Raw genomic sequence first — 12,262 nt, forward strand, 5'->3', positions numbered from 1 at the left:
CAATGTATAGTTGCCTGCGAGCACTATAGTAGCTTCACCTTTCATTTTGCGATGTATTGTTTTCTTTGAGTTTCACTTCCTAATAAAGAGGACGGAACCATGTCACGCTGCATCTTGGTCCACTCATTATAACGATCGTGACAGGTACCCCCTGTATAAAGCCTCGCTACTGTTATTTTACTGCTGCTTTAATAATTTTTATTTGAATGTTTTACTCAATTTTTTCCTCAACACTTATTTTTCTTAAAACTGCCTTGTTGGTTAAAGGCTTGTAAGTAAGCATTTCACTGAAAGGTCTAGTCGGCGCATGTGACAAATACAATTTGAATTGATCATGGTAAGTGTTTCTTGATGTATTGCGCACACAGCAAATCTAAACCTACCCCTAACCACACTGATATCCTTATGTCTAAATCTTAAATTAATACCAAATAACACATTTTTGTTTTCATCCATTTTTATGATATAGCCAATTTCGACTTTGTGGCTGTGATATCTAGTGGAAGCAATTCCCTCTGGCCTCAAAGGAGAAACAACAGGCCGTACCTTCCAGCTAGCTAATTAGCAAAGAACATAGCTAGCTAGCTAATGGTTTCACCGAGAAGAAGAAAGACTACACCCTTAAAATCTTTGGTCAACGTGTAAAATGCTTGTGGGGAAAACAACGCCAATGAAAGTTACAAACACAAACCCTTTATTATCAAGACGTAGGACTGATACGACAGAGATGCACACGACACGTGGGGAAGGTGTTATAAGAAGTCATTGGTTGATAGATTAAGCCAATGAGTAATGCTTATCACGACACTTTGTATTGGCTAAGGAAGGCCAAGTTCTATGCATTGTTATTGTAACGTTGTTATCACTTTTCATCATGTCACAATAAGCTTTGTTAAACATCTGGTAAAAATGTTAAAAAAACATTTCATATTTTTTCATGTTGAAATTTTTTTGCATTCAGAACTTTGGACAATCTTAACCAGTGTTTCTTCTTGGTCAGGACCTTATTGTAAAATATAATGTGTTCTCAATTTGATAGGGCATTCATAAAGTCTTCATATCAATACTTCACAAATCATTTTGCCACCATTTAAATAGCATGACTAGATATTGAATGGTTTCTTTAGCATTTAGTTAAGCCTTAGTTTTGAAAAAGCTTCTTTACGTGTATAGTTTGTTCAAATTGGGACTGAAAGCTTTAATGCAAGTTTCTACAATGTTTCAGGTAGAAAATGCGACTTAAGGGTTAAAGGAGTTAGCCATATGTTCCGTGCACCCCTGCAATCCCTGGCACTCATCTGGTTTCCCTGTGCTGCCCCTCCTCACTCTTCCCCTCATTCGCTTGGCCCTCAGCCCAGAGAGAGCTGGAAAGTCCAATATTTTCCCCTCTAAGATTTAGACCTTACCAGTTTGTTAGAAATGCTGTGCCGATTTCTGGTCCCAGTACATCCCTGTGTGAATGTGTGAATCTTTACCCCAACATATACGCAGTATGGCTAATGTGCTGTTGCATGTCAATCATACTATCTTGCTTTATCCATGGAACATACATATATATTTTTATTCATTTAACCATTATTTAACCAAGTAAGACCCATTGTTTGAAACCTCTTTTGCGAGAGTGACCTGGCAAGAAGGCAAAACAGGGAAATAGCAGCATGTACATAAAATGTTACAGAAATACACACAAAATACAGTGTTATAAATACATTTGAATATTACCAAACCCTGCAGATGAGAAAGTTTAACGTGCATGTCACAGTAGGAATTAAATGATAAAACAATCAGACCCCTCTGAAAGATCAACGCTGATGTACTATCAGTCAACGTAAGGTTTGGCGGGATCTCTGGGGTACTGCAATGGAGAGATGTCTAATTTATTTAGCAAGTTACACATTTATCAACAGAGGGCGCTATTATGTCACAATAGCCAAATGCATAGACAGGTCATATCCAGATCACTGCCTACATAAAGAACAAGATATCAGTACAGCTGAATGTATGATCGCTTGCTTTGATCGGGGCAGGATTTGTGTTACCTCTGGGCCAGCAAGTCAAAGAAGAAAAGTGACACTGAAAACAGTGGGAGAGGGGAAGAGAGATAGAGCAATAAAGCATATGGGGTTTGGGAAAAGAGAGAGTGCAGGGGAGACCAATAACTTGGATGTGAGATGGAGTCCGAGGGGGAATGAAACAGAGCAGGAGAGAGAGAGGTTGCAGAGGAGAGAGTGGGAGCAGAGAGAGGGAGAGAGAGTTTGCTGAGTGTGAGTAGTATTTGATGTGTCTAGCCTCTCTTCTAAGCAACTTATTGGAATTAAGTGTCACTTCTACCTCCTGGAGCCTCTCAGCTGACCATTTCTCCTCTATCAGGAGTTAGCAGGCAGCTGCCCAGCCTACTGTCTCACACACACACACACACACACACACGCACACACACACACACACACCAACAGCGCTGGGGAGGAGCAGCACAAAGGCACTTCAAGAGGCAGTCGGATACACAGTCACCCTGGGATAGGAGTGTGTTTTCTATCAGGTAAGGTCAAACATTTGCTGTCAGTACTACCACTACTGTACTTCCTGCCTCTTTGCTTGGGCTGTGTTCAGTCAGTGTCTGCGTTTACATCCCAAGGCAATTGCTCATCAAGATGACATACATGCAATTGTGTTTTCATGGGATGAAAAGGATACTTTTAGCACAAATGCATATATGCATTTGTTGAGTGCCTATACAGTTGATAAAGTTGTTTACAGTGTCAACTCGGCCATAGTTTCTCATGAACCCCTTATGCTGTTGCTTGCCAGATCAAACAAAAACAATGAGGCTTGTCCTCACTCCTACTCAGTGAGTCAGTGGGTCTGGAGAAGGATTTGACATATTTTAAAACAAATAAGCCTAAGGCCTTCTCACAAGTCTGCAGCCTCCGTGTTTATTTTTTAAACTCTTGCTCATGCTTATGGAAAATCTATCTGAGAAACGGGAGGGGACAGAGGTCTTTCAAGCTGTGCTTCCCACAGGTGGGGAAACCTCTAGCTTAGAGTTAAATACTGTATAATGTTGCAGGGAGGTTGTATAGAAGTTTTGTTAAAGTAAAATACGCTTTTGGATGCCTAATGAAGAGCTTTGACATGCGCTAATCGATCGAAAGCAGCATCCAAAGAAGAGTCGGACAGATCCCATGCAGGCTTAAAGCATAGGGTGACAGGGACTAAAATATGACTAAATTACAAAAAATTGCTGAACTATGCCTTTGAAAAATGTCTCAACAATGCCTCAGACCGGGACGTTTCCATTGGTACAATCCCACTTAAGTAGTGTACTGTCATCATAACTCCCCATCCCCTCCCACCTCGTCCACTCCGTCATACCCCTGTCAGGATCTATTACGTTACACAGAAAAGCTATTAACATGAGATTGTTGTGTAATATTAACAGCATTTGAAATATATACACTACCGGTCAAAAGTTTTAGAACACCAACTCATACAAGAGTTTATCTTTATTTTTACTATTTTCAACATTGTAGAATAATAGTGAAGACATCAAAACTATGAAATAACACATATGGAATAATTTCCAATCCCTCTTATATTTTTATGGTAAATACACTGCTCAAAAAAATAAAGGGAAGACTAAAATAACACATCCTAGATCTGAATGAATGAAATATTCTTATTAAATACTTTTTTCTTTACATAGTTGAATGTGCTGACAACAAAATCACACAAAAATTATCAATGGAAATCAAATTTATCAACCCTTGGAGGTCTGGATTTGGAGTCACACTCAAAATTAAAGTGGAAAACCACACTACAGGCTGATCCAACTTTGATGTAATATCCTTAAAACAAGTCAAAATGAGACTCAGTAGTGTGTGTGGCCTCCACGTGCCTGTATGAACTCCCTACAACGCCTGGGCATGCTCCTGATGAGGTGGCGGATGGTCTCCTGAGGGATCTCCTCCCAGACCTGGACTAAAGCAAGGATGAAGCGAGACATGATGTCCCAGATGTGCTCAATTGGATTCAGGTCTGGGGAACGGGCGGGCCAGTCCATAGCATCAATGCCTTCCTCTTACAGGAACTGCTGACACACTCCAGCCAAATGAGGTCTAGCATTGTCTTGCATTAGGAGGAACCCAGGGCCAACCGCACCAGCATATGGTCTCACAAGGGGTCTGAGGATCTCATCTCGGTACCTAATGGCAGTCAGGCTACCTCTGGCGAGCACATGGAGGGCTGTTCGGCCCCCCAAAGAAATGCCACCCCACACCATGACTGACCCACGCCAAACCGGTCATGCTGGAGGATGTTGCAGGCAGCAGAACGTTCTCCACGGCGTCTCCAGACTGTCACGTCTGTCACATGTGCTCAGTGTGAACCTGCTTTCATCTGTGAAGAGCACAGGGCGCCAGTTGCGTATCTGCCAATCTTGGTGTTCTCTGGGAAATGCCAAACGTCCTGCACGGTGTTGAGCTGTAAGCAGAACCCCCACCTGTGGACGTCGGGCCCTCATACCACCCTCATGGAGGCTGTTTCTGACCTGCACATTTGTGGCCTGCTGGAGGTCATTTTGCAGGGCTCTGGCAGTGCTCCTCCTGCTCCTCCTTGCACAAAGGCGGAGGTAGCGGTCCTGCTGCTGGGTTGTTGCCCTCCTACGGCCTCCTCCACGTCTCCTGATGTACTGGCCTGTCTCCTGGTAGCGCCTCCATGCTCTGGACATTACGCTGACAGACACAGCAAACCTTTTTGCCACAGCTCGCTTTGATGTGCCATCCTGGATGAGCTGCACTACCTGAGCCACTTGTGTTGGTTGTAGACTCCGTCTCATGCTACCACTAGAGTCAAAGCACCGCCAGCATTCAAAAGTGACCAAAACATCAGCCAGGAAGCATAGGAACTGAGAAGTGGTCTGTGGTCACCACCTGCAGAACCACTCGTTTATTGGTGGTGTCTTGCTAATTGCCTATAATTTCCACCTGTTGTCTATTCCATTTGCACAACAGCATGTGGAATTTATTGTCAATCAGTGTTGCTTCCTAAGTGGACAGTTTGATTTCACAGAAGTGTGATTGACTTGGAGTTACATTGTGTTGTTTAAGTGTTCACTTTGTTTTTTTGAGCAGTGTATATATATTTATACATATGTACATACCCACATATAAATTCAGTAAAAAAAGAAACGTCCCTTTTTCAAGACCCTGTCTTTCAAAGATAATTCATAAAAAGTCCAAATAACTTCACAGATCTTTAGAAATATTTAACTTTCACACATTAACAAGTCCAATACCTCAAATGAAAGATAAACATCTTGTTCATCTACCCATCATGTCCGTTTTTTAAAATGTTTTACAGCGAAAACACAACGTATATTTATGTTAGACCACCATCAAATCAAAGGAAAAACACAGCCATTTTTTCCACCCAAAGATAAAATCACAAAAGCAGGATTAGAGATAAAATTAATCACTAACCTTTTGAAAATCTTCATCAGATGACACTCATATGACATTTTACACAGTACATTTATGTTTTGTTCGATAATATGCATATTTATATCCACAAATCTCGGTTTACATTGACGCCATGTTCAGAAATTCCTCCAAAATATCCGGAGGAATTATAGAAAGCTACGCCAGATAACAGAAATACTCATCATAAACTTTGACTAAAGATACATGTGCTACATATAATTAAAGATACACTGGTTCTTAATGCAACCGCTGTGTCAGATTTTCTTTTAACGTTCAGACGTAAAAGTATTTCTCCGCCATGTTGGAGTCAACAGAAATACGAAATTACATCATAAATATTCCCCTACCTTTGATGATCTTTCATCAGAATGCAATGAAAGGAGTCCTAGTTCCACAATAAATCATTGTTTTGTTCCATAATGTCCAATACTAGTGTCCAATTAGCTGCATTTGCTACCACTTTCAGCTCAGGTGCCCAAAAGCTGAAGTTGGTCCAGGACAACTCGCATGAAAACTTCAAAACGATATATTCCAGGTCGAATAAACTGGTCAAACTAAGTAGAGAATCAATCTTCAGGATGTTATTATCATATATATCCAATAAAGTTCCAACCGGATCATACATTTTCAGCTGCAGCCAAATGGAACGACGGTGGCACCCACAGAGAAATGCGCCACAGGAAAATGGCATTCTGTCGGGACAGTGACTATTTCCCCTCCCATTCGGTCAAAGTTCACAGCAGAAGCTTCATTCCATGTTCTACTGAATGAGGACATCTAGTAGAAGGCATAGCAAGTGCTACCAGATCCATATCTTGTTGGGAAAGGAAGGGGCGATGACGTCAAAGTTGACCCACATTCAGAATTTCACTTCTTGTTTGGAAGATTGCCTGCCCTATGAGTTCTGTTATACTCACAGACATAATTCAAACAGTTTTAGAAACTTCAGAGTGTTTTCTATCCAATAGTAATAATAATATGCATATATTAGCAATCTAGGACAGAGTAGGATGCAGTTCACTATGGGCACGCAATTCATCCAAAGTGAAAATACTGCCCCCTATCCTCAACAAGTTTTAAGGTCACAGTTATGAAAACTAAAGAGGCCTTTCTACTGACTCTGAAAAACACCAAATGAAAGATGCCCAGGGTCCCTGCTCATCTGTGTGAACGTGCCTTAGGCATGCTGCAAGGAGGCATGAGGACTGCAGATGTGGCCAGGGCAATAAATTGCAGTCTCCACACTGTGACACCTAAGACAGCACTACAGGGAGACAAGACGGACAGCTGATCATCCTCGCAGTGGCAGACCACAGGATTGCGGGACAGGTGCAGGATGGCAACAACAACTGCCCGAGTTACACCGGAAACGCACAATCCCTCCATCAGTGCTCAGACTGTCCGCAATAGGCTGAGAGAGGCTGGACTGAGGGCTTGTAGGCCTGTTGTAAGACACGTCCTCACCAGACATCACCGGCAACAACGTCGCCTATGGGCACAAACCCACCGTTATTGGACCAGACAGGACTTGCAAAAAGTGTTCTTCACTGACGAGTCATGGTTTTGTCTCACCGGGGGTGATGGTCGGATTCACATTTATCGTCGAAGGAATGAGCATTACACTGAGGCCTGTACTCTGGAGCGGGATCGATTTGGAGGGGGAGGGTCCGTCATGGTCTGGGGCGGTGTGTCACAGCATCATCGGACTGAGCTTGTTGTCATTGCAGGCAATCTCAATGCTGTGCGTTACAGGGAAGACATCCTCCTCCCTCATGTGGTACCCTTCCTGCAGGCTCATCCTGACATGACCCTCCAGAATGACAATGCCACAAGCCATACTGCCTTGTTCTGTGCGTGATTTCCTGCAAGACAGGAATGTCAGTGTTCTGCCATGGCCAGCGAAGAGCCCGGACCTCAATCCCATTGAGCATCCTGTTGGATTGGAGGGTGAGGGCTTGGGCAATTCCCCCAAGAAATGTCCGGGAACTTGCAGGTGCCTGGTGGAAGAGTGGGGTAACATCTCTCAGCACGAACTGGCAAATCTGGTGCAGCCCATGAGGTGGAGATGCACTGCAGTACTTAAAACGTCTTATGGCTTGGGGGCAGTATTTCGAGATCTGGATGAGAAGTGTGCCCAAAGTAAACTGCCTGTTACTCAGGTCCAGAAGCTAGGATATGCATATAATTGGATAGAAAACACTTCCAAAACTGTGAGTATAACAGAACTGATATGGCAGGCAAAAACCTGAGGAAAATCCATCCAGGAAGTGGGATTTCTTTGATGTGGATACTTTCCAATTGAATGCCTATCGAGTATCTAAAGGGTTAGCCTCTCTGGCGCAGGTGTTCCACTAGCGACCCACCTCGACAACATATGGTGAAATTGCAGAGCGCCAAATTCAAAATACAAAAATAGTCATAATAAACATTCATAAAAAATACAAGTGTTATACATCGGCATAAAGATGAACTTCTTGTTTATCCAGCTGCTTTGTCAGATTTCAAAAAGGCTTTACGGCGAAAGCATACCATGCAATTATCTGAGGACAGCGCCCCACTTACAAAAGCATACAAACATTTTACAACCAAGTAGAGGAGTCACGAAAGTCAGAAATAGCGATAGAATTCATCACTTTGAAGATCTTCATATGGTTGCAGTCACAAGAGTCCCAGCTACACAATAAATGTTTGTTTTGTTCGATAAAGCCCCTCTTTATATCCCAAAACCAACTGATCTTATTCTTGTGTGCAGCTGCTCGGCCATGGAAACCTATTTCATGAAGCTCCCGATGAACAGTTCTTGTGCTGATATTGCTTCCAGGGGCAGCTCTAGCAGGGCAGAAATTTGACGAACTGACTTGTTGGAAAGTAGGCATCCTATGACAGTGCCACGTTGATAGTCACTGAGCTCTTCAGTATGGGCCAGTCAATGTTTGTCTATGGACATTGCATGCCTGTGTGCTCGATGTTACACACCTGTCAGCAACAGGTGTGGCTGAAATAACCAAATCCATTCATTTGAAGGGTTGTCTACATACTTGTCTTTATATAGTGTATATTGGACATATAGCTATACATATTCCTGGTTCAAATCAACCCAAGATTATGAACCCTGAAGATGGGACAAAATGGATAACAAGGTGTCCCAGGGGAAGACAGCTGTTCCCAATCCCTACATTGCCCCATTCTTCCAAGAGCTCACTGAGCTTGAATGAAGACCTCAAGTGAGGTAAGTACACACACACACATACACACATGCTCCTCTGCATAGACATACAGTTGAAGTCGGAAGTTTACATACGCTTAGGTTGGAGTCATTGAAACTCGTTTTTCAACCACTCCACAATTTACTTGTTAACAAACTATAGTTTTGGAAAGTCGGTTAGGACATCTAATTTGTGCATGACATGAGTAAATTTCCAACAATTGATTACAGACAGATTATTTCATATATAATTCCCTGTATCACAATTCCAGTGGGTCAAAGGTTTACATACACTAAGTTGACTGTGTCTTTAAACAGCTTGGAAAATTCCAGAAAAGTATGTCATGGCTTTAGAAGCTTCTGATAGGCTAATTGACATAATTTGAGTCAATTTGAGGTGTACCTGTCAATGTATTTCAAGGCCTACCTTCAAACTCAGTGCCTCATTGCTTGACATCAAGGGAACATCAAAAGAAATCAGCCAATACCTCAGAAAAAAAACTGTTGACCTCCACAAGTCTGATTCATCCTTGGGAGAAATTTCCAAAAGCCTGAAGGTATCACGTTCATCTATACAAACAATAGTACGCAAGTATAAACACCATGGGACCAAGCAGCCGTCATACCGCTCAGGAAGGAGACTCGTTCTGTCTCCTAGAGATGAACGTACTTTGCTGCAAAAAGTGCAAATCAATCCCAGAACAACAGCAAAGGACCTTGTGAAGATGCTGGAGGAAACAGGTACAAAAGTATCTGTATCCTCAGTAAAACGAGTCCTATGTCGACATAACCTGAAAGGTCGCTCAGCAAGGAAGAAGCCACTGCTCCAAAACTGGCATAAAAAAGCCAGACTACGGTTTGCAACTGCACATGGTGTCAAGGTTGTGCGCTACTGGTGGAGAAGTCAGGTGCAGGAGAGCAGAGACTTGTGAACAGGCGCACACTTTATTAAGGCAGAGGCAATAAAACAGACAGATGCCACTGCGTCAAAACCTCCAGCCAAAGGTAAAAAGTGCAAGGAGTAAAACAGTCACAAAAATAAGCTAATGTTTAACAATTAACTTCATTAGGATAGGGGGCAGCATTGGGAAGTTTGGATGAAAAGCGTGCCCAGAGTAAATTGCCTGTTACTCAGGCCCAGAAGCTAGAATATGCATATGGATTTGGATAGAAACCACTCTAAAGTTTCCAAAACTGTTAAAATAATGTATGTGAGTATAACAGAACTCATATGGCAAAAACCTGAGAAAAATCCAACCAGCAACCAGGGAAATCTGAGGTTTGTAGTTTTTTAAGTGATTGCCTATCCAATATATTGTGTCTAAGGGGTCAGACTGGACTTCCTAAGTGTTCCACTAGATGCCAACAGTCTTTAGAAAGTTGTTTCAGGCTTCTATTGTGAAAGGGGAGCGAATAAGAGCTGTTTCAACAAGTGGTCAGGCTGAAAGCCTTTAGTTTAGTCTCGCACGTGGCCTTGAGCGCGAGCTCCATTCCCTTTACTTTCTAATGAAAACAGTATTGTCCGGTTGAAACATTATTGAATATTTATGATAAAAACACCTGTGGCAAAGAAGGGGGTCGAGTGATAAGTGGCAGATATGTGAGAGCAGAACTAATAAACGGGCTCTGCCCGATCACTAAAATGACCACCCCTGTCAGAACTACAGATCACAAAATGTCCGACCGCCAAAACTACAAGTCCCAGAAGCAAGGGGAACCCTCGGAAGGTGGAGCCGACTCACAGATAAAGGGTCAAGAAAAACCAGGAAGAGGGAGAGAGAGTGCTGGAAGGAGCTATGAACAATAGAGAAAGAGACTATAGAGATTGGCTGGATTTACCGTGTATGAGCTGGATTGTTTTGGACTTACCTGTTGGCGTTTGGACCTGGACCTACCGAGAACCCGATTCGTGTACCGAACCCTGCTATCCTTGACCTCGCCTACGGCCTGGGTGGACCAGGACGGAGAAACAAACACACAGGTACTGTCCTGTTCGAAAGAACTCTCATTCTTGGGTGATTTGGTGACAGTTTACCACTTAGGTTGTGACAAACGCTCCTAACCTTGAAGAGGTTTGCCACACGTGGTGGAGGATGCAGGTATGGACTAACATACCACTGGTTAGGTAGAAGAAAAAAAAAAAAATGTTCAGTTAGCACTCCAAAGGGGAGTCAGGTTTTTTTTTGTGTTTTGGCTTTGTTTGGTTAGGACAGTTTTTCAGGAAAATGAGTATGGAGGGAGCCATACAGGCCCTGTTACAAGCGGCCGCCCAACAAGAGGCAACTAGAGCTCAACAAATAGTTCATCAGGATGCAATGCGAATGTATCAGGACACGTTACAGATCCAGCACCGCACCAACCAGCTGCTCACAGAAGAGCAAGAGAGAAACACCCGGGAGTTAAGAGAAGGCCTAAAGGGGCTAGCGGACCAAATTGGGGCTCAATTACCAGCTGCAAATACCCAAAGGAGGGCCAATCATTTTCTTCAAAAATGACAGCGCAGGATGATGTGGAAGCATATCTTACCACCTTCGAAAGGACGGCAGAGAGGGAGAAGTGGCCGAAAGAAGAATGGGCAGGGCTTCTGGCACCATACCTGGCAGGGGACGCTCAAAAAGCGTATTTTGACCTGGAGTTGAAAGATGCACAGGATTACGATAAACTAAAGGGAGAGATCCTGACTAGACTGGGAGTGACTGATACCGTGAGGGCACACCGCTTCCACCAGTGGTCCTACCGACCGGGACAACCCCCACGAACACAGATGTTCGACTTGATTCACCTGGCACGGAAATGGTTGCGACCAGAGACCCGGTCATCCGCCGAGATTGTCGAGACCATCGTACTCAACCAGTTTCAGCGAGGTCTACCCCAAGAAGTGAGACGATGGGTTGGCCAGAACGAGGTACTTTCCGCCGACCATCTCGTGGGCCTGGTGGAACGGTATTGTACGGCAAGAACAGCTGAGCAGGCACAGGAGGAAAGATTCCCGTTCCCCAGGCATGGGCGAACCAGTGGACAGGGTAAGGCTGTCCCAACATTTAGAGGGGGAAGAGAGCAGCGTGGGGCCATGAGGAAAGAATCAGAATCAGGCCAAGACACTAAGGGAAAAACGGAAACCGGGACTGGGGGTCGAGGGGTCTCCCCGAACGCCTATTATCTGTTACAATTGTAATCAACCAGGACATATTGCAGCCTACTGCCCTATTAAAGAAGAGCCAATGCAATGTAACCTTGGTGAAAATGAAGATGATATACGGTATGCATGTCCTGTTGTAACCACTGTACTTGAAAGATCAAGAAACAAACATATGTGCAGGGTGAAGGTTGAAGGGAAAGAGGTTGAAGCACTGCTGGATTCCGGCAGTATGCTAACCCTGGTCGTTGCAGGCCTAGTGCCGAATCATAAACTGGATACAAGACAGGATATCAGTGTTACATGCATTCATGGGGATACCCGTCTGTACCCCACGGCCTTAGTGAGCATACAAACAGAGGACGGTCTGCTGGATTATGAGGTCGGCGTGGTCCCAAAGATGCCATATGATGTAATATTGGGTCGAGACTTTCCTAACTTTGCGGT

The 12,262-nt window shown here is 43.6% G+C and overlaps 1 long non-coding RNA gene across 1 annotated transcript in view; it reads left to right on the forward strand.

The window, feature by feature from the left end:
• Window positions 1-2,193: 2,193 nt before the first annotated feature.
• LOC115135045 (uncharacterized) overlaps window positions 2,194-12,262 on the forward strand; it is a 31,305-nt gene continuing 21,236 nt past the window's right edge. Inside the window, exon 1 of the long non-coding RNA XR_003864440.2 lies at window positions 2,194-2,536. This is a non-coding gene — a long non-coding RNA (uncharacterized LOC115135045). The remainder of the gene's footprint in view (window positions 2,537-12,262) is intronic.

This window comes from Oncorhynchus nerka, linkage group LG2 (genome assembly GCF_034236695.1).
Source record: "Oncorhynchus nerka isolate Pitt River linkage group LG2, Oner_Uvic_2.0, whole genome shotgun sequence".
NCBI classification, from domain to species: Eukaryota; Metazoa; Chordata; class Actinopteri; order Salmoniformes; family Salmonidae; genus Oncorhynchus; species Oncorhynchus nerka.